We start from the raw sequence: 24,326 nt of genomic DNA, 5'->3' as shown, positions 1-24,326 counted from the left end.
ACCCAAGCTAAGACTATCACACACTTTGTACAAAAAAACAAACAGAATTGTTTTATGGCAGTTGGTAACTGGGGCTGCGTCTCTGGATATATTTTCTAGCAACGTAAAAAGGACACAATACTTAAATGTGGCACTAAGTGATGAATAGACTAGATCTTAACTATCTTTGTGAAAATTTAGTTTTAAAAAAATTGCATAAGCAATGTGACAAGAATATGACAATATTGAACAAGTTGGCTCCCATAAATAACCACTGGCATTGAGCAAAAGATTCTTCCAATGTACACAGTGCTGTTACTGCTAAATTGGTGCAGAGTGATAAAAATCATATGACCAATTAACTTGGGTTGTAAATATGCCAACTAGTTTCTTTTTTAAAGATGTTCATCTAACATTCCACAGGGCTTTGAACATGGGCTAAGAGAGAAGTGTACAATAGAGCTACAAAGATGTGTAACCTACTGCTCACTTACTAATTTATTACAAGAACAAACAATTTTAGACAAATTAAGAAACTGCATCAACGGTAGCAGACCTTATTCAGCTCAAACCCTCTGGCTGGCTGACTTGAGCTCTATTGCACCTGCCTGCACAACAAGTCAGAACACCTCTTGCCAAATGAACTCTGGACTAAACAGCACATAAACAATGCCGCTCCTTCATCTACAGTCATTTTTTAAAAAGGATAGCACACAATGCAAAGTCAGCATGCTGCATGGTGCTCCTCTAACAGATGTAGAAGTACATGAAGGATGCTCCTACACATGCAGTAATAGTTCACTGTACACTATGGCTGGTGTTTGAAAACTCAAGCAGCACAAGTCAGGGGTTCCCATCAAAAATGGAAGACTGAGTGGGGGTAGATAGCCAGGCAGCTCAAATGTAGCTTACTTGCTTCATAAGGAAATCCTCAAATCCAGGCTGATTTTGAGCAGTATAAAAATGCAAATTGTAGGAGGGTTAAATAGCAATGCAAAAATTAGGTCATAAACCTAAAATTTACTAAATGAGTGCCCCATTTTATGTAACTTAAGTGAATAAGTCTTATACAACTACCTACCAGTAAATTTAGGGTTGTTATAACTAAGTGGTGTGATATTACATTTTCTTACTGAAAACAAGTTAAATTCGAAAATCCAGCTACAATTTCAAAATTTAGCTTCAAAAGTGTAAAGATTGTACCATGCAATATCATTTTACAGATGCTTACTGCAGCTGCCTCAAAACTCCTTTGTTCACTAGTTTAACAGAAATGGTAAACTGGTTACTGGTATTTTAAAAGCATAATATCCAAGCTCAAAATGATTATATCCTGAAGGATTCAAGGCACCCAATTATCCTAGATGCAATAAAGAACAGTTCTCCGCTAAATAAATCTAATCTTTAAAAAAATAATTTGAATTAATGTCAAATTCAATTTCCAACATAAATTATTGGATCAATTAAATCTTTTAACAAGTGACTTCAAATTATCCAGAGTTTACTGCACATGAAACTAAAAGCATTGAGCCAATTTTAGTGGATTAAAACAGGAGAGTTTTTAAAACAAAAATAAAAATACCTGGAAAAACTCAGCAGGTCTGGCAGCATCTGCGGAGAGGAACACAGTAGCGCTGGATAGAGGGCCAGTGATAGGTAGAGATAGCCAAAAGATGTCATAGACAAAAGGACAAAGAGGTGTTGAAGGTGGTCTACTTGTCCCACCCCTCCCCCCTTAAACCAGCTTATATTTCACCTCTCTTCTATTTTTACTTAGTTCTGTTGAAGAGCCATACGGACTCGAAACGTTAACTGTGTTCCTCTCCGCAGATGCTGCTGAGTTTTTCCAGGTATTTTTATTTTTGTTTTGGATTTCCAGCATCCGCAGTTTTTTGCTTTTATGAGTAGAGTTTTTAAATTTGATTTCCCTTGCCCTTTATCATACATTCTTTTCTCACCACTTATTTATCACTACTTTCTGTAAAAAAAAATGTTTATTACTCACCTGGTTGCTGAGCTAGTTTTTCCAAATGACTAAGTAAGATGCAATAAGGGACTAATAATAACCTGTGTGTTCAGTATCAATATCTGATGGAAAGAAAAGTTAAGAGTTTCCACCCTGACAATGACCATTAACAGGTTACTTGGCTTTTAAAACATTTTTAATGGCATAGTTCAATCCCAGATTCACCACACTCTTATACAAAAGAAGTCACTAGCTAACAAATCACATGCGGAAATGCTGCCCAGTCTCTCTCATCCCTTCATGCAGCAGCCAAATCGGAGTTTTACAAGGGAGCCCCAACTAAGATTAACTAACCTAATACTGAAGCTATATAATTCAATACTATAACAGACGACGCACTCAACGTGAGCCATCAGGGAACTAACTTTTTTTAAAAACTTCAACACAAATATATAGTATGAACAGAAGACATTGGCAAAAAAGGCAGGATAGAGTGTAAAATCAACTCTAAACGTGAAGCACAAAAGCCATAAATTCAAGAACAGCTTGCGTCCAATTATTTTAGTACTATCCCACTCCTAAGGTTTTGAGAACTTGAAACGTTGGGCTACAGAGGTAGAGCATTTATATTTGTTTTCTGCTCACACGCGGTTCTGGAAGCTCTAAGTTTTTCAAGTCAAGCCTGGACTAATAACCTAGAGTCAAATTTCATAATGAAGTGAAAATTTTAATAAAAACTGGAAATAAAATTGATATCAAAAAAAGTGACCATGTGGCTATTGGTTTGCTGTAAAAATTCAACTAGTTAATTAATGCCCTTTGAGAAGGAAATCTGCTGGCCTTATCCAGTCTGGCCTATACGTGACTCTAGTCCCAGAGGAACATGGTTGACATGCAACAAAAACAGAAAATGCTGGATAAACTCAGCAGGTCTAGCAGCATCTGAAGAGAGAGAAACAGAGTTAACATCGAGTCCGTATGACCCTTCTTCAAAGCTGAAGAGAAGTAGAAATGTGATGAAATTTATACTGTTTAAGGGGGGTGGAGCAGGTGAAGCTGGATAGAAGGCCAGTGATAGGTGGGGGCAAAGGAGAGATTGACAAAGATGTCATGAACAAAAGGACAAAGGGAGTATTAATGGTAGTGTTAAGGGCTAAAAAAGGTGCTATAGTGGCATAAAGATAAGAAAGCAGAATGTGATAATAGCAGAACAAGGGTAAGCACTCTGTGAAAGTCTATGCTGTCAGACCTGCTGAGTTTTTCCAGCATTTTGTTTCTGTTTCAGATTTCCAGCATCTGCAGTATTTTGCTTTTATCTATGGTTGACATGCAACTTTGCGCCAAAGTGACCTAGCGAGTCATTTAGTTCACTACCCTCTCAAGAAACTAGAAATCGGCAATGCAAGCCTTGCCTGCATGAGAATAAAAAGATTGTGCTTCTACCAAGAAAAGAGGTGGCTTTAAGTCACATGATCTTCCGTCTGTTCCTGAAATTTTGGTCACAGCGGCCATTAGCATCAGGCCATCCTCTAGCTAGACTGCAAAAAGAGCTAGCCCAAACTTAATTGGAGAGCACCTACTACAAATCAAGTGTCCCAATCAAAAAAAGGAGCTACATGTACTAGGGAGTCGTCAGCTACGCTTCATCTCAGATACACCACCAAAATTATGGGGTACAAAGGTTTTGAGGTGTAAGATCAATTGGTTTCTATACACGGACATTGAAAATACTGCATATTCTTTTCGGTTGTCAAATCAAAGCCCATTAGGAACCCCCAGTGATCATCCTAAAAAAATCGAAAGTAATAAAAATAACTGAGGACTGACTTATTTAGCCAAGTTGTAAGAATGTCTCCGTCTTCAGAAAGATACGCTGCATATTGATTTGAGCATTCAGGCTTCAAACTTCCTGGTATTGCAGTTTCCTAAGAAAGTGTGAAGTACATCGAAGTCACTTCTGCTGGTACACCGTGTAACAGTATATCTGAAATCTTAACATACTAGAAATCTCTAAGCAATGTATCCATTCTTCCTGCTGACTCTTCAGCTGTCAAAGGCTCGAATTTACAAAAGCATCACATTCTGCGAGTAACCCTGAGGCATACATTTTGCTGAGGCCATAACCCTCCAGAACCCCCCTCACTCTCATGTCACTGGCTTCATCAACATCCAAAAGTTGGCAAGCTACGGAAAGGAGCCAGAAACACATGGTGCTGCATGCTGGAGAGCCTCAGCAAGTACAACTGCAACTGCCGACAGATTGAAAAATATTGGACAATTTCAAAATCAATTGCACCAAAGAATGTGAGTTATATCTTCTGTAGTTGGCCAACACAATGATGTCTAGTCTTTCAGATCAACCCCTTTACCAAAATCAAAGCTCAAGAGTCAGATGTAACTGTTACGCGTCTGCATGCCTCAAATTATTTGGGATGTGGGTGATGGGAGAAAGGAAGAAATAAAATTAATTCCTTCCTGTACTTCAAGTGCACTTCCTTGCAAATCAAACCAAAGGTGTCATGAATGCAGATATACAGACGAGGTGAGCTTTAATTCACTAAAAACAAAAACAACCACAGGAGAGAAAATAGTACTTTTGAATTGCTTTTTTAACCTTGCATAATCAGGCTCACCGATTTAAATTCTGGACTCTATTCAACTTCCGTAAGCATTCAGGGATAAGTTAACTTCAGCTGTGTGTCCATGATGTTTCCTAAACAGGCATCAATTACCTTATAAATTAAACACAGAGGACTGGTTAGACACCCTCATGCAATATACTGTAATAAGTACATCATCTAGGTTAACACAATGTTTGCATCCATGATATACATATGAATCATTGCACCGACTACACATTGCAACATAATACTATTCCATCTATTCAAAGTCAAATATACCAACAGGAAATCAGCAAAAGACTAATAAATGTTGAATGTTAGTCGAAAACAAAAATCACTGTTGTTCAATTGGCCTTCGGCAACTCATCAGAAATTTGAGAGCTCTTCACAATCCTTATGCGCACTCTTCGTTAAAATACAAAATTAATATGCTCTCATAATATAATAGCACCCATGCAATCGCAACTTAATATAGATCAACACCTTCAAGAGGGCAGTGAATAAACTGAGGGAATTTTTTTTAATATATTATTCGTTCATGGGATGTGGGCACCGTGGCTAGCCAGCAATTCCTGCACATCACTAATTGCCCCTGGTCAGAGGGCATTTAAGAATGCTGTGGTTCTGGAGTCACATTTAGGCCACACCAGGTAAGGACAGCAGATTTCCTTCCCTAAAAGGACATTAGTGAACCAGATGGGTTTTTAACGACAATCTACAATGGTTTTGTGGTCATCAGACTTTTAATTCCAGATTTTTAATGAATTCAAATTTCACCATCTGCCGTGGTGGGATTTGAACTTGGGTCCCCAGAGCATTAGCCTGGGTCTCTGGAATAACAGTCCAGTGACAATACCAATATGCCATCGCCTCGCCAAATATATAATTTGTTTATCTTATTATAGTGGCCACATTTACAATATTCTCCAAGTTATTAAAAAACCTCAATGGTGCTCCACTTTGATCATGCCTGGTATGTACCAGAAGGAGCCAACTTCTAGTTTTACACACAGTTCACAACATTAGCAAAACCATTAGCACAACTTCATCTCACTGTGGCCTATATTCATAGCAGGTATCAGAAAGCCATCAGATTGTAGGCAGGATCATAACCAAGTCCACACACACACACACACACACACACACACACACACACACACACACATCCACACCAGTCAAGAGTGAGAAACCTGCCAAATTTCCTTCTCCTCAGGAATGCAAGAGGCCAAGTTATTGTGTCTTTGTTGTAGAGAGCAGCTAACTAAATCATAGAACTGGGGTCAAACTTGGTGATCATCTTTGTATATTTTGGTACCACACCTTGTGGTGCATTCACCTTGTGAGCCAAAGACACTCCCTTATTGGATTGGCAAACTTTTAAATGCACATTCACCTTTTCAGTTTCTATACAGAATCACTCTGACCTTCACCACATTTCACAATAGATTTAGACACATGCACATTTACACAGGAGTGTGACATTCAGACAAAAACAGTTTAAAACCAAGCTAAAAGAAAAAAATTCCACTACGAAATGTAACTCCCAAAGTTGTTTCATTCAAATTTTTTTTCTTTCAGGCCTGAATTTCCACTTTGCTGTTATTTTCCTCAAATTATTAGGCAATTTCATTTGTTTTGTACTGAAGACAGCACACAAACAGCAAAGATTACAGTTATGGGAGTTTCTTGTTGAATTCAGTGTTGCCTTTATCAAGTGCCACAAACAACATTCACCTCAGGAAATAATTTCATCCATTTTTCTGTTCTCCTTCGCACTGCACCGCCCCACCCCTCCCTCAACCCCATACAATAAAAAGCCCAAGAACAGCCATTTTCTTGTAAAATCATCACAATTAGTTTTACTGCCATAATTACTTCAATGGTGAAGCAACTCTCTCTCCCCTTCTCTTTCTCCAACCCTTGTAAACGAACCAACTAGTCTGGTTACTCCCAACTCTCAATAGCAGGATGCTCTAGATAGCTGAAGATTATTAAATGAAACAGCAAAAGCTTACGAATACAAGATGTTATACTGGATCATGTTCCATTATACTTAACAATTAACAAGGATAACTGAACAGCATTAGTGTAGCTCAGAGACATAAAATAGTTTCTATGGGCGCTGGGGGAGAAAGAGGGGAATGAAATCATACCCTGGCCATAAGTAGTTTGACCACAGTTCCTTTGCATTACATCAGTGCCAGCTGTTTGTAATACTACAGCCAGCACACTATGAATGTAAGGGCAGTCCGCTACACTAATGAAAGTCTGACCAGAAGCAACATAAAAAGAATCAGCTGCCCATGAACCAGCAAACTTTGGCATTTCCACGCTAGTACCAGCATACACCACAAGTCATTAATGTGACCTTTGAGATTGAGTGCCTAGTGCAGTTCAGACAGTGTCCACACTCGTTATTACAGCCTTGCAACATATCTCAGACCATCTACCCTCTGTGACAAGCCTCTCACCGATGAATATCTTTCCAGTCAGCTTTCTCCAGGCAGGAGAAACTTTTCTACAAGAAATGCAATTTTAAAGTGCCAAGCTTAGATTTCAAGCAGCTTAACCTTGAAGTAACACTATCATTTTTTTTGCCTCTGTATCTAACTGTTGCAACTTTTGAGGCATAGCAAAAATGTAGAGATAGCTGCTTAAGTTATAAAAACTATTTAAAATGTTAGTAGCATTGATTTTTAAACCTTCTTACCTTTCAAAAACATCTATTGATTAAACTATGACAGTCAAATATCCAACTACTTTGTAATTCTGCTGATTTGTAGTTTGGAGCCTACAACACATACACTTCATCCGTGCTGGTCCAGAATGCATTGAGCGAAGTACAGCAATTAACTATAGTGAACACAGCAGCTTAATATTTGTTTGTGTAACAAATGAACATTCAGCATAAATTTATTAGGGGTGGGCATCCCATAAAAATAATTATTTTTAAAATTCCAGAATAAACCAAGATAAATGGACACGAATTACATATGTCCACAGATTGCCACAAATTCATCTCACACAAAAGGACTGAATTACTATACAGAGACAATTCAGAAAGACTGTCTTATAAGGTACAATGCTTTTCAATGCTATCCACCTATCAACTAAACTTTATGAGGAATGATATTTACGTTAGCTCAGCGAGTTTAGTCAGACAGAAGGTGATTCAACATTCAATATGCTGGTGTCTCAGCTGGTGTGGCAGGAATGTTACACTCAGCCGTAGTGCCCCTGGGCTGGATAGGGAGAAGGATTAGCCAGGGTTACAACTCCAAACTCGGATCTAGCAAGTCCTTCTGGAACTAAACATATATGAAAGCCAGGAGAGGATAGAATATAAAATCAGGCTTAGCTGTAATGCCTGCCATAAACAAATAGTCTGCCAGTATTCATGCACCCGCCTTCACAAGAAGTGAGCAAAAGAACACCTCAGGACAGAAAGTCCAAGACATTAAGGTAGAACAAGCTTGAAACTTTGGTTGGTTCTAAATCTACAAAAATAAGCAGGAACACTAAGGTTTGAAGTCCGCCAAATTAAAAAAAAATGAAAACAGGAAATGCTGGAAAAACTCAGCAAGTCTGGCAGCATCTGAGGAGAAAGAAACAGAGTTAACGTTTAGAGTCCATTTGGCTTCTTCAGAGCTTTTATTAAAAGAATAGGCATGCCTCAGAGAAATAATAGTTCAAAATAGTTTCAGCGTTGTCTACATATTATGCCAATTATTTTTTTCATTTTCCAGGAAACTACTTGTCTAAGTAAAAAACCTTACTTTAGGCATCATAATTTCTATCAGTATACTATCCTCATCAAGGTTTACAACTGATAGAAAAAAGGATTATGGCTTTTGCATATGGTTCCTGAATATCACTGAGGCTGCAAAGAGAAAGCTATCCGAGCGAGCAAGCTGCTACACTCAAGGAAAGGAAATGTTATAGTAGACAATATCTGAAGTTGAAGATCAAAGAACAGGAGAGGAAGTTGCTATCAAGGCAGCAAGGGAAGTTTAAGTACCTAAACCTACAATGTCAGTCTTATTCACTTATGATGCAAACGGATGAGATAGTGCTAAAGGTACAAAAACACTTTAGCATTTGCTGGTTTAGTGGCATTTAACTGCTGATTTGTTTTGAGAAAATCTCCTGACAACATTTACTGCAACTCTGTGGTCACATCTGCAGGTTTACTGCACATATCTATATAAAATAAAAGGAACAGTGATGGTACTCAAACAGAGGAAATACACAAAAGAAAAAAAAAATGTTTGATGCAGAATTATGCACAAAGACCATCTTGGTTTCCTTTTGTATGTTATACAATAAAGGCCATTTCAAGATCACCATTGGAGCTATTGATTTACCAGAACACTGTTTACTTAGCAGTCTATACGTTCTATTAAACATGCAAGTGCCAGCTCATGGAAGGCTTGTCCAAAACTTCACTGTGCCTATTTTTTTTTAAAAAGGCAGTGATCATGAGGGTTGCACTATAAGCTCGTAGGAGTCCATTGACATACCATTTATATAATAGCTGAATTCAGAAAGGGATAGGATTTCACTCATCAGTACAGTTTTTTTTAAACTGGACTGCTGGTGTTTACTAATGACATTACCATGACTGACTGCAGGACAGGTAAGTAATAGTGTTAATTAGGTGAGTTTTTAAAAATTCTTTCATGGGATGTCAGCATCACTGGCAAGGCCAACATTTGCTGCCCACCCTTAATTGCCCTCGAGAAGGTGGTATCATTTGTAAAGGGTGATGAGATACAATGGTCGCTGCATATCACAACACTGAAAATGGATCAAAACTATTTCACAGATATCTTCTCTCATACATTTGAAAAATTAGCAGGAAAATGAATTGGGTGCCTAAATAATACAACAGCACTACACAGCATTTGCTATTTATTTTTAGGCACACTATCCTTCACACTACCTATATTAAAAATCCACATCGCAAGTTACTGCAGTACAGAGGTTTTAGATTTCAAGTTTTTGTTTGAACTGGTTTTACTGGAAATATTTCACCCATTTCTAGGAATACTGTTTAGAATGGGAGTGAAGCATAAATGAAATTTCAGCTTGCCTACATTGCCTGCCTGCCCCCGCCCCCCACCACAACATTCCACCCTCTCCCCTCTGAAGGCATCAACTCCTGCTGGGGTGTGTTCACAGAGGAATGGTGAATGCAGGAGCAAATTGTTCAAGTATCACAGTTGTTCCTTACCTAACATCCACAAATGCATATTTTCCAGCAAGGGTCATTGGATAGCATCAGAAATATAGAACTGAGTTTATTTTCTCTTCCTTCGCCCAAGAGGCCAATTTAAGCAGCCTTACTGTCACCTTGGCTGAGATCAACTAATTCAGCACAAACTAGTGTCTAATAGAAAAAAAGACTGAACAAAAATTCTGAAAACCACAACCAGAATTGGGATTAGGCCATTCTGGTCTGTATGGCTCAACTATACAGTGGCTTTACCAAATAAGCTATTGGCAGCAGCATCAAATATCGCTATTTAACATGTTAAGAACTGCATGACATATAAAGCACTCCTTTTCTTAAAATAGAACATGTGGACCCCTACGAGAATCACTAGTTAACCTCACCCTCATTAATTAACACTCTTATCTGCACTTATATAAGCAACCTGCAAATGTTTTGGTACACTCCTATTTCACCTTCAGAAGATTCCATCACCCATAGAGAGTTCTTTGGGGGAAAACATTATAGCAAGATTTAGCATCTTTATAAAATCTCTACTATGTTAGATGAAAAAGTTATTTTAGTCCATTAGTTTAATGGGCCCCTTTTCTTGTTCAACCTGTATGGAGTTTGCACAACAGTCATTTCATTAATATAAAATAGGTGGGTGGGGCTGCTTCTTGTCTGTGATATAAATTTCCTCGTGTTGTTCGTAAAATTACAGTGCTAAAGCATAAATATGTGATCAACCATACCTTCCGAGCTTGACACTGCAGACATATTGTGCACACTGTACATTTATCAGCTGCTGTTTCAATCTGCTGGCAGCTAAAACACTAAATGGACACTTTTTTTAAATTGTTAAAGCAAGATCGACTGGAACACACAGTACAAGGTGAACTAGCACAAAGCAATAACACATCACAACCAGCCACCAACTTCCTATAAAGGGACACAATGCTACAAAACAAGATTATCTAGGGCTGTTAAAAAGGCAACCGTCTTATGTCTCTAATTTAGGGAACTGCTTAAACCCAACAACTATGTAGCACAGAATGTATGCGTAATGCAAACATTAATGCAGTCTATTACCAATAAAGACTTATCTAAATTTTCAATAAGTGTACGAAGCCATCAAGGTCACAATCCACAAGCCCAACAGGCAGTCTGACATGCCTAATGTGAAGGACAGATGTGGCTTTTAGCTTAACGGCACAACACAGGAGGCTGCCTGTATATCAAAAACAGTTCTGAAAGGAAGGGTGGGAAACAGCCACTAGCCTAGTAACCACTTCTACTTGTACAAAGCAACCCACTAAATAATAGCCTACTAAATCAGGCATTTCAGAAATTTGATATAATACATTTATATCTAACAACTTTAGATTTTAAAAGCAAGATGTCTGACAGAAAGTATCCACTTTCAAATCAAGCCTTCAACCAGAATGCACACAATATTTTCCCTTTGTAAGTATATCATCCCCATACAAATAAAGGACTGTACTTTTAACAGGCAGTAAAATTGATTCCATACATTCCTTGTTCTTTTACAAGTCTTACCTACAAGAAAAGCTGATTTCTGTATCAGGGTATTTGCTACAAGGCATCACAAAAATCAACTGTACTTGGATACAGTAACAAAGCGCAGGTTAAGTGTGTATAAAACCACACCACAGAAAGCATACTTTGTTTACCGTACTGAAATGCATCCTGCTTTATGACTCAGTCCATTTTAGAAGCCTTGACTTTTGGATTGTAAAATACTACTTCTCAGCAGGAAATCAGGATTTTATATTTACACTGAACTTAAAAGGAGCTAATATAAAAACAAACAAGGCACTTGGATATTTACTATACATTTGTTTACAGCTTACACAGAGATTAGTTGCCCTATATTACATTTAAACAAAAATGGGGACTGATCACATCATACACAGCTTTGAACAATGCAAAACATAAATGGTAAAACAAAAAAAACAAGTGGCCAACTGAATTTTATTCTGAACTGCCAAAAACAGCCAACATTTCAACTCCTGAGCATATGAGCTTCAGGTTAACCTTTTACAGAGCTTCTGCAACCATAGTGCTGCTGTGATCATTATTCTGCCTGTGGAGGATATCAGTTTCAACATCATGATAAACAAATGCAGCACTTCCTTGATCAATGAATCATACTGGAAAAAGTCTGCAAGTTTAGCATGGGGGGGGAGAAAAGAAATTATGACTATGTGCATTGACATTGTTTCTTTCCCCTGAAATATGGTTGAGAACTGATACAATTCAGTGAATGCTAGCTCACAAAATCCTGTTACCTTCTGTACATAACACTGCTTTAAAATTAGGCCATCAGAAAATAAGTGTTCAAGAACTTCCTCCACATATGTCGAAAAGGGGATATTCAGAAATGTTAAGTCATTAAAAAAGGAAATTGAAAAGCTTTACCATTTTAGGGACAAAAGGTTTTACCAATTTTTAGTTACACATGACTGAACCCACAAGATAAAGGCCGTTTTTCACTTCCTGGTATATTTTCTCACTATACAATTACGATTACTTAAAATCCTTAAAGCTGTTCATATCCAATATTTTTTAAGGTGATATCTTGCAGTATTATTAGTTACTAAGTTCTTTTGGTTATTTGTCAATAACATTTTAAATTGACACTATTCTCTTGAATAACTGGTATGCAACAAAGGGCGCAGATCAGAAGCTGAAGTTCATAGATTGCAAAACTTTATGTAAGCATTAGCAGCCAAAGGTCCTTTTAACAGCACCAAACAACTTTTTTGGGGTCTATAAAATCACTGGAAGAGCCTTCAGCATTATTTTTCCTAACTTTAAACACTAAATAAATCGATCTGGCCCATCAAGTCATTCCAGTTTTGTCTAGAGATAGAAATGTGTTAAATTTGAAAATAGAACCCTTGAATGGCCTGTCTGAGCAATTTGATAGGTCTTTCATGTGTACTGCATGTGTGTAGTCAGCAATCAAGTACAGTATTGAAATCTAGACCCACTATTTCTAAAACAAACATTTCAATTAAACACATTAAATAAGCCAATTTCAAAAAGTACACAAAAATCAACCTTGAGACATTTTTTAAAACATTCAGTCCCTGAAGGAGAGCCAGCTAGCTGCCACTGACCTTTGTTAAAAAGACTAGAAGTTCCAATCAAGGTTGCAGAGACAAAGGCAAAAAAATAAGATAAAACTACAACTTCTCTGGGAATTTTCTAGTCTCTCAATTCAGGTAAGCTTGATCAAGTGCTTTATTCCTTGCCTGTGCACATTTGTCCAGCAGCCCTGGTTTCAATCACTCAATTAGTAACTAATTATTAGTTCAATCCACAAATGTAGTCTCGTTTTTGGGTGAGATGTATTCTAAGACAGCCTGTGAATACTGTGCTTGGTGTTTTTTTTTAAATGATTCCTATTTGCAAAAAATTTGGGCACTTTTGTCTAATTCATTATTGGAATAGAAAAGTTGCAATTCAACAGGGATCTATTTAACACATCATATAAAAAAGTTAAGTTGATCACAGAACTTTAAATAAAACTGACGAAAAAAAGTTATTTTCAATAGTTCAAGATTCAAAGCAGAGTTTCTATTCTTACAAAAAGGAATCAAGAATGCATCAACAAAAGAAATATGGAGAGACTTTTTTTGCAACATAAGCATTTTGCAATAAGTTACATTCATCAGTCCTGCTTTGTGGAAAAAAAACTATAAAATGCCTCTATACATTTTTAGTCATTACGTTGAAAAAATTACAGTACAGTTCAAAAGGGACTTTCAGCACACATGTCTAAACATGGCGTGAAGGCATTCCAGCTATTGTCATGTCATTGTGCTTGATACCTTTTCTCCTAACACAACCCCCAACCATACCGTCATGGTATTAGTCAGCAAGTCACTGCCTGCTTCAAGCTGATTAAGTCTGAATAACCTTCGATTTTCAACCGAATTCTTAGATACTATTCAACACCAGCCACTTAAAAGTTCCTTTAAAAAAAAAGATCTTCACAAGATAAGTAAGCGACCAACAGTCAACACAATCCGGGGCCATGTGATCCGGGAGTTGCTGATTAGAATAAAAAAGTGTTAAGAGCGACAATCTTCTCAATCGAACTGCTTCGCGAAATAAAGTTCGACGCTATTCTGATTTATTTCACACAATAAATATCTTGATTGCCCCCCCCCCCCAAAAAAGGAGGAATATCTTACAGTAATCGTTATCATACGATATGGAAGCAATTAATAAACGGGACGTCCGTTAAATCCACCCCCCACCCCAACAAAAAAAATCTATAATTAAAAGTTGTTCGTTTGTGGTTGATGTATTGATCGCCATATACAATCTGCATCGCTCAGAAAACATCGCCCACTGAGGGCACAAGCGCAACCCAAACGAAACAAAAAGAAACTGACAGCGATCAATGAACTTTCATAATGACTAACAAGCCTTCCTCAGACCTTCAAGCCGCAGTTCACTATTAAAATTCCCTTCGTTTTAAACTCTTGCCTTTTATTATCTCTCCATATAACATTCAAACCCGGCCAAATCAAGCTGCCAGATCAGATCCAATGTTTCATTTTCTCTATTCGCAAAAAGTTCGATTTGTTTTATATACCTATTATATAATAGAAACCCGGGGGGGGGGGGGTGGGGGGAGAGAGAAATCCCAGATCATTTTTGTATCTGAGCCGAAGCTCCCGTTGACTTTTTTTTCCTCTGTTCAGAGCTGTTATTGATGTGTTTGCATTCAGTAACTGCATGAAAGTGCTCATTTCGTAATACGGGGTCGACCTTTCCAATAAGAGCGGCTTACAACAACAAAAAGCCGCACTTTAATAGATACGAAAACAAGTTTAAATAAATCCATGTATTCTCCAAGTGCAAAAAAACAAGAACACACATAGACACACACACCCAGTTCCCTTCCTGTGACTGACCTGCCTTTCTCTCTCTCTCTTGTGGTGTTTGGACTCATCCCCTGAAGCTCTTTATTCCAACCTATCTGATTATTGATTGACTCCGCTTGCGCTGCCCTCCTACCTGACGCTGCCTGTGGCTCTAGGTGCAGCCTCCGTGCAGTTGCCGGCTTAATTCCGCGATAATGTTCCAGCACTCGCGCTGGCCCCGCCTCCTCCTTCGCCTTTTGGCGTCACGTGCCCCTCGCCGCTCGTGTACGCGCTCCAAGGATGGAAAGCGGGTGCGCGTGCTGCCGCGCCGGCACGCGACCAGGAATCCATCGCGCGCGCTTCTCTCTCTCTGCTGTCACATTTCTCCCTGCTTCGGAGAGACAACCCCATGAAATAATATGATGTATGACATGAGCCAAAACCTGAGATCACAACTTTTTGTTTCTTTCCCCTCTTCACAGGAACTTGTTTTGAATCTTTGCCCTCTACAAAATGCGTGAGCAAAGAATGGCAAAGGGCAGGGTTACTAGCCTATTCACCAATCAGCAATGGTGGTATTAATATCACATTTTTAGCCTGTGTTTCTTTGAAATCTATGTTATATATACCAAAGTTTTTTAATTGAATTCACTTTTCATTGCTTCTTCTCGGTAAAGATTTTGGATTTTCCTATTCCATTTCCCCTTATTCCAAAATTTGCCTCTTTCCACCTTCACTTTTGGATGTGGGCAAAGCTTTTTGTTCTTGACTGCTTACTCTGAAAACTCATGCAGCTGCCTAGGCCTTACTATGAAAAATCTATGAACCATGACAGCACAGGTGATATCCAGCAGATATATGGGAATTATTGCCAAAGCAATTGGGAGGCGTACAGTATATTAGCTTGTATTAAACATGCACTTATGTAACAACAATTACATGAATTCTTGGAGCAAGTGAACAATATTCCACCATTACATGAATGGACAATGCATGCAAAAAATGATTAAGCTGCAAAACTGATTAAATCATAATCAGACCATTTTAAATTTTGTTTATACACAAAGGTGGCAGAATACCATTCAACTCATCTACTTCACTATTTCACAGAATTCTATAATTCTCTCTTTGAGGATACAACTGCTTATGCCATAAAAAATGTTTCCCATCCCGTCAGAGGTTGCTGGACATAGTCTTGCTGAGACATGTTACAATAAATGTCACAGGGAGTTAGACAAACACAATTATTCTGGCTGGTTCCCTGCTCCCAATTACATAGAAAGTCCTGCAAAATAAACAGGCCATTCAGCCCAATAAGTCCATATATGGATTTATGCTTCATACAAGCCTCTTCCCAACCTTCTTCATTTTACCATCAGCCTAACCTTCTAATCCTTTCTCCCTCATGTGTTTATCTAACTTCCCTTTGAATACATCTGTTAACTTTTTAATGCTGTGTAACATAAAACTTATTCAATGCTTAGGACATATAGAATAATAAATAATTGTGCTTCCCTACAACTCAGTGAGTTTAATTCAGTGAGTAACTGAACCTGTACAGGCTCCATTCATTGTTCATGCTGAATTAGAGCATCTCAGCTAGAGAGGTGTTTAAATTAGTTTCAGCGCCCCTGTATGAGGGAAGGGAAAATCGTGGGAGTTCAAGGCATTGATTCCAATGTTATAACTTCTGTTGGAAGCACAGATGTGGGGTATTAGACTTGGTTGTGATGATCCTGCAGCCGATTTGCCTGATGACATTCATTTGGTTGACATAGCGAAGGATAATTTTCAATAGAATCCTGTTGTATAACAGCCTTGAATTAGTTTCCAGCGATTTATTTTACAGATGAAACAATTTTAAGAATAATTTTGAAAATAAGTTTTCTTTTCTGATAGAAAACTACTAAGCAGTTTCATCTTAAGACTATGGGTATTAGCAGTCTATTGTGAGATGGACTTTAAAAGTTTATGTTACCTTATGAGAGGTTCTATAGCATTAAAAGACTTATTCTTCCAAAGCATTTGCTAACTTGTAAGCTAACGAATGCATATTTATATATATATGTGTAGATTATGAAGTACCTGAAAATGTGCTATATCATGTACGCATGTCTGCTTTCTATCATGGGTGTAGCTGAAGTACCTTATAGTGTCACCTAAACCCCAGAAGTCTGTTACATGTGTCACACTCTCATCCAGATTTTAATATTCATAATAATCTTTTAATTCTGTTTTCTATTGAGTATACTAATTTGAATTTTGCTGTTGGAGCTTGCATCTTCCATTGCTGCTATCGGCCCTTCCTTAGCATTGCAAACCACTGTCATTATGACTACAAATCAGATGTATAGAGCTTGTCTACTAAAGCATACTATAAAGTAGACTTGGTATTCTCTTAATTTCATGGATAGAAGTTTATGAGGTTTCTCTTTTTGAATCAATGCTCAATCCCTTGCCCTGGGATATTAGGTAGGCTGGAGAGGGCATCAAAATCAGAAAGAGTTTGCTTGATTGGGCAAATGCCCTTTTCTAATTCAATGGCTTCTTATGTTATTTTACACTTTGCTGGTCACACAGCAAGATGTGGGGGAGGGGCATGATTATGGACCATCACAATCATAATGTGTGACTGTCTCACATGACAAGAACTGCAGAGAGGGAATTTTCCCTGGGAATACATTATTTTCTCTCTGCATTTCATGAAGTGAACTTGAAAAATAACTTGAACTTTTTAAATGAATTTATGGTTGCACTGTACATAGCGCTTAGAGGGAATTTTTACAATAACTCAGGGTTGCAATTTATAATGTAATATAATTATGATATGCACAAAAACCATTTCAATGAAATCTTGCAGTGATGTCTTTACAGTCTGTTGGTTTAAATTATATCCTATTATAACTATACTGTCTATATATCTGGGATATGCCTTTAATAGACTTAAGAAAAACATTTAAATGCTTCCACACTGACTTTTCCTGGCAAGACATTACTGCATCTAGTTGGTGTGAAATTATTTTTTTCTGCAGCATCTGTAGTACATGTAAACACATTGATGCACTACAGATGCTGTGTCTATCGTACACACATGTGTATGTTTATGGATTTGCGAGGCCAGTTTCTGTCAGCCAATTTAACTGTGACTTAAAGCAGGCCCTTGTAAAATGGGTTTGATGATCAGTACCAACAATCCATTTCATGTATGCCAACAGACTATATGAAGTTGTACTATTGATTTTCCATTACAAAGGGAAAATAGCAGAAGTAATAAGAGATTTTTGTTCTTCCTCCTTTATATATTTCCTGAAAGCATTCTAAATATACATAAATATTCACATTCATACACAATCAACAAAACATAGTTTTATAATCTGTATTTTGTTTCACTCCTTAAAAAGATCCAACTAATTCCTTTGTGACAAACATTTATGAGGATGTTTTACTCGCTGATAAAAGCCACATTACACCTTGTCTTGGTCACTTTTAAAACTGTAATAATACAATCATCGTTGCTGAATGAAAGCAAAACATAAATTAAACAGGTGCTAGGAGTTTTGAATAAAGGAAAGTCTGAAATTTCAGTAGAAAGCTTCAATCAATTTTATTTTCCTTTTTATATATTGCCAACCCTTCCAAAGGTAGATGAAAAAGTTACAGGACAAATCTCCATTCTGAGCTGCTTGTGCTGTACTCTCATATCATTCCAGGCCAGATTGACACAGGTAGCATTAGAACCTAATTTTTGTATGTCCTCAGGCTTTTCATGAGTAAATATATATATAGAGTCAGATAGAGTGGCACAGGTAATGCAACTGAGTTGCTCTTGCAGAAAGCCAGCATGGATACGATGGGGTGAAGTACCACCATCCGTGATGTAGCCATTCTATGATATAAAGTACAAAAACAAAATATCGTAGGTAGTGGAACTGCGAAATAAAAACAGAAAATGTTGGAAATACTCAGGTCATGCAGCATATGTGGAGAGAGAAACAGAGGGTCAATGACCTTTGGTTAGTATCATGTGTTTCCAGGGAAACAGAGAGAGTCAAGTTGGAACTGGATGAATAACTGCTGGTCATCCAGGTGCCAGTAATCAAAATGATAGTCTGCCTGCCTTTCATCTGCCACATTCCTGTGCTATTCACCTTAAACCATTTAGTCCGCCTCTGGACCCATCTTTTGTTCCTTAATTAGTCCCATTATCACCCTCTTTCTGAGCTGCTTGTGCTGTACTCTCATATCATTCCAGGCCAGATTGACACAGGTAGCATTAGAACCTAATTTTTGTATGTCCTCAGCCCTTTTGGAACTGCAAAATAAAAACAGAAAATGTTGGAAATACTCAGCAGGTCATGCAGCATATGTGGAGAGAGAAACAGAGGGTCAATGACCTTTGGTTAGTATCATGTGTTTCCAGGGAAACAGAGAGAGTCAAATTGGAACTTGATGAATAACTGCTGGTCATCCAGGTGCCAGTAATCAAAATGATAGTCTGCCTGCCTTTCATCTGCCACCTTCCTGTGCCACTTAACTCTCTCTGCTATTCATCTTAAACCATTTAGTCTGCCTCTGGACCCATCTTTCGTTCCTTAATTTGTCCCATTATCATCCCCTTTAGTCTTGCACCATCATCTCTTTTGTCATTTAGTCACAACTGCCTTCCATGCTAACATAGACCTTTTCTTTTATTCCTTCTCTGACCGACTCCCTTCTTCCCTGCAACTTTATTTGCCTAAAATCAAAAGCAAAGTTCATCTCCAGCATCTTCCAGTTCTGATAAAAGGTAATCAACATAAATTGTTACAAAAGCAAAATACTCTGATACAGGAAATTTGAAATAAAAATAGAAAATGCTGGAAATACTCAGCAGGTCAGGCATCTTCTATAAAGAGGGAAACAAAGTTAATGTTTCAGATTGATAACCTTGCATCAGAACCCTGATTTTTGTCTTCCTCATTTATATATTTCCAGAAATCATTGTAAATATACACAAATATTCACATTCATACACAATCAACAAAACATAGTTTTATAATCTGTATTTTGTTTCACTCCTTAAAAAGATCCAACTAATTCCTTTGTGACAAGCATTTATGAGCATAATATTTTACTCGCTGATAAAAGCCACATTACACCTTGTCTTGGTCACTTTTAAAACTAATAATACAATCATCGTTGCTGAATGAAAGCAAAACATAAATTAAACAGGTGCTAGGAGTTTTGAATAAAGGAAAGTCTGAAATTTCAGTAGAAAGCTTCAATCAATTTTATTTTCCTTTTTATATATTGCCAACCCTTCCAAAGGTAGATGAAAAAGTTACAGGATAAATCTCCATTCTGAGCTGCTTGTGCTGTACTCTCATATCATTCCAGGCCAGATTGACACAGGTAGCATTAGAACCTAATTTTTGTATGTCCTCAGCCCTTTCATGAGTAAATATATATATAGAGAAAGTAAGGTAGAGTGGCACAGGTAATGCAACTGAGTTGCTCTTGCAGAAAGCCAGCATGGATACGATGGGGTGAAGTACCACCATCCATGGTGTAACCATTCTATGATATAAAGTACAAAAACAAAATATTGTAGGTAGTGGAACTGCGATATAAAAACAGAAAATGTTGGAAATACTCAGGTCATGCAGCATATGTGGAGAGAGAAACAGAGGGTCAATGACCTTTGGTTAGTATCATGTGTTTCCAGGGAAACAGAGAGAGTCAAGTTGGAACTGGATGAATAACTGCTGGTCATCCAGGTGCCAGTAATCAAAATGATAGTCTGCCTGCCTTTCATCTGCCACATTCCTGTGCTATTCACCTTAAACCATTTAGTCCGCCTCTGGACCCATCTTTTGTTCCTTAATTAGTCCCATTATCACCCTCTTTCTGAGCTGCTTGTGCTGTACTCTCATATCATTCCAGGCCAGATTGACACAGGTAGCATTAGAACCTAATTTTTGTATGTCCTCAGCCCTTTTGGAACTGCAAAATAAAAACAGAAAACGTTGGAAATACTCAGCAGGTCATGCAGCATATGTGGAGAGAGAAACAGAGGGTCAATGACCTTTGGTTAGTATCATGTGTTTCCAGGGAAACAGAGAGAGTCAAATTGGAACTTGATGAATAACTGCTGGTCATCCAGGTGCCAGTAATCAAAATGATAGTCTGCCTGCCTTTCATCTGCCACCTTCCTGTGCCACTTAACTCTCTCTGCTATTCATCTTAAACCATTTAGTCTGCCTCTGGACCCATCTTTTGTTCCTTAATTTGTCCCATTATCATCCCCTTTAGTCTTGCACCATCATCTCTTTTGTCATTTAGTCACAACTGCCTTCCATGCTAACATAGACCTTTTCTTTTATTCCTTCTCTGACCTTCTTCCCTGCAACTTTATTTGCCTAAAATCAAAAGCAAAGTTCATCTCCAGCATCTTCCAGTTCTGATAAAAGGTAATCAACATAAATTGTTACAAAAGCAAAATACTCTGATACAGGAAATTTGAAATAAAAATAGAAAATGCTGGAAATACTCAGCAGGTCAGGCATCTTCTATAAAGAGGGAAACAAAGTTAATATTTCAGATTGATAACCTTTCATCAGAACCCTGGAATGTTAGCTTTTTTTCTCTCAACAGATGCTGCCTGACCTTCTGAGTGTATCTGTTTATAAAAATGCCGGCCCAGACGGACTGAATGGAGCAGTACTCAACAAACTTGAAGTCCTTGTCTCTTAATGCATTGCCAGCAATATCTGGAGAGCCTTGGGCCTCACCATTCAGGTGCAAGGGGTGCAAACACTATGCACTGCCCCCACCCCCCCCCAACCCCCCCCACCCCCCTACCCCCATTCAGGTGCAAGGGGTGCAAACACTATGCACTGCCCCCCGCCCCCCCACCCACCCCACCCACCCCCCCCAACCCCCCCACCCCCACCCCCCCCACCCCCCCCCCCCACCCACCATAGTGGTATTGTCGCTGGACTAGTGTCGATTGTTGTAAAAACCCATCTGGCTCACTAATGCGCTTTAGGGAAGGAAATCTGCCGTCCTTACCTACATGTGACTCCAGACCCACAGCAATGTGATTGACTCTTGAATGCCCTCTGAAATAGCCTAGCCAGCCACGCAGTTGTAACAAACCACTATAAAGTCACAAAAAAGGAATGAAACCGGGTGTACCACCTGGCATCTACCTAGGCACTGGAAACAACAACAGCAATCTCAAACCTGTCGACACTGCAAAGCACTCCTTACTTATATCTGGGGGCTAGAGCCAAAATTGGGAGAGCTGTCTCACAGATTAGTCAAGCAACAGCCTGACATAGTCATCCTCACAAAATCATACCTTACAGATAATGTCTCAGACTCCGACATCACCATCCCTGGGTGTGTCCTGTCCCACTGGCAGGACAGAGACCGGCAGCAAAGGTGGCGGCACAGTGGTATACAGTTGGCAGGGAGTTGCTCTAGGAGTCTTCAAAATCGACTTCAGACCCCATGAAGTCTCATGGCATCAGGTCAAACATGGGCAAAGAAACCTCCTGCTGATTACCATGTACCGCCCTCCCTCAGCTGATGAATCAGTGCTCCCCCATGTACTCTGGGTCGGGGACTTCAATGTCCATCACCAAGAGTGGCTCGGTAGCACCACTACTGACTGAGCTGGTCAAGTCCTAAAGGACATAGCTGCTAGACTGGGTCTGCAGCAGGTGGTGAGGAAACCAACAAGAGGAAAAAACACACTTGACCTCACCCTCACCAACCTGCCGGCCGCAGATGCATCTGTCCATGACAGTATCAGTAGGAGTGACCACCGCACATTGTGGAGACGAAGTCCTGCCTTCACATTGAGGATATCCTCCATTGTGTTGTGTGGCACTACCACCGTGCTAAATGGGTTGGATTTCGAACAGATCTGGCAACTCAAGACTGGGCATCCATGAGGGGCTGTGGGCCATCAGCAGCAGCAGAATTGTGCTCAAACACAATCTGTGACCTCATGGCCCGACATATCACCCACTCTGCCATGACCATCAAGCCAGGGGATCAACCCTGGTTCAATGAAGAGTGCAGGAGGGCATGCCAGTAGCAGCACCAGGCATACCTAAAAATGAGGCGTCAACTTGGTGAAGCTATAACATAGGACTACTTGCGTGCCAAACAGCATAAGCAGCAAGTGATAGACAGAGCTAAGCGATCCCACAACCAACGGATCAGATCTAAGCTCTGCAGCCCTGCCTGCCACATTCAGCTGTGAATGGCAGTCGATAATTAAACAACTCACAGGAGGAGGAGGCTCCACAAATATCCCCATCCTCAATGATGGAGGAGCCCAGCACATCAGTGTGAAAGATAAGGCTGAAGCATTCGCAACAATCTTCAGCCAGAAGTGCCAAGTGGATGATCCATCTCAGCCACCTCTGGAGGTCCCCAGCATCACAGATGCAGTCGTCAGCCAATTCGATTCACTCCACGTGATATCAAGAAACGGCTGAAGGCACTAGATACTGCAAAGGCTTTGGGTCCTGACAGTGTTCTGGCAATAGTACTGAAGCCCTGTGCTCCAGAACTTGCCATGCCCCTAGCCAAGCTGTTCGACCACAGCTACAATGCTTGCATCTTCCTGGCTATGTGGATAATTGCCCACGTGTGTCCTGTACACAAAAAGCCAACTACTGCCCCATCAGTCTACTCTCGATCACCAGTAAAGTAATAGAAGGGGTCGTCAACAGTGCTACCGAGCGGCACTTGCTGAGCAATAACCTGCTCACTGATGCCCATTTTGGGTCCCGCCAGGGCTACTCAGTTCCTGACCTCATTACAGCCTTGGTTCAAACATGGACAAAAGAGCTAAACTCCCGAGGTGAGGTGAGAGTGACTGCCCTTGACAAGAAGGCCGCATTTGATTGAGTGTGGCATCAAGGAGCCCTAGCAAAACTGGAGTCAATGGGAATCAGGGGGAAAACTCTCCACTGGTTGGAGTCATATCTAGCACAAAGGAAGATGGTTGTGGTTGTTGGAAGTCAGTCATCTCAGTTCCAGGACATCACTGCAGGAGTTCCTTCGGGTAGTGTCCTCATTCCGATCATCTTCAGCTACTTCATCAATGACCTTCCTTCCATCATAAGGTCAGAAGTGAGGATGTTCGCTGATGATTGCACAATGTTCAGCACTATTCACGACTCATCAGATACTGAAGCAGTCCATGTCCAAATGCAGCAAGACCTGGACAATATCCAGACTTGGGCTGATAAGTGGCAAGTAACCTTCATGCCATACAAGTGTCAGGTAATGACCATCTCCAACAACAGAATCCAACCATCGCCTCTTGATATTCAATGGCATTACCATCACTGAATCCCCCACTATCAACATCCTGGGGGTTGCCATTGACCCGAAACTTAACTAGACTAGCCATATAAATACTGTGGCTACAAGAGCAGATCAAAGGCTAGGAATTGTGCAACGGGTAACTCACCTCCTGACTCCCCAAAGCCTGTCCACCATCTACAAGGCATAAGTCAGGAGTTTGATGGAATGTTCCCCACTTGCCTGGATGACTGCAGCTCCCACAACACTGAAGAAGCTGGACACCGTCTAGGCCAAAGCAGTCTACTTGATTGGCACCACTTCCACAAACATTCACT

General features: G+C 39.4%; 1 protein-coding gene across 3 annotated transcripts in view; it reads right to left on the bottom strand.

Moving 5' to 3' along the window:
* The window catches only part of znf217 (zinc finger protein 217), a 61,838-nt gene extending 46,907 nt beyond the window's left edge, over positions 1-14,931 (bottom strand). The window contains exons 1-2 of one of the 3 annotated variants that reach the window (XM_078555365.1): positions 14,837-14,931; positions 4,579-4,677 (exon numbers count right to left, since the gene is read on the bottom strand). The gene's annotated coding sequence lies outside the window, so the exon portion shown is untranslated. Of the gene's footprint in view, positions 1-4,578; positions 4,678-14,733 lie in introns of all 3 variants that reach the window. The other 2 variants (XM_078555366.1, XM_078555367.1) reach the window with 2 other exon arrangements.
* Between the last annotated feature and the right edge of the window lie 9,395 nt (positions 14,932-24,326).

The sequence above is a fragment of the Cetorhinus maximus genome, chromosome 13 (assembly GCF_964194155.1).
Source record: "Cetorhinus maximus chromosome 13, sCetMax3.hap1.1, whole genome shotgun sequence".
Lineage (NCBI taxonomy): Eukaryota > Metazoa > Chordata > Chondrichthyes > Lamniformes > Cetorhinidae > Cetorhinus > Cetorhinus maximus.
This window is presented reverse-complemented; position numbering and strand designations above follow the sequence as displayed.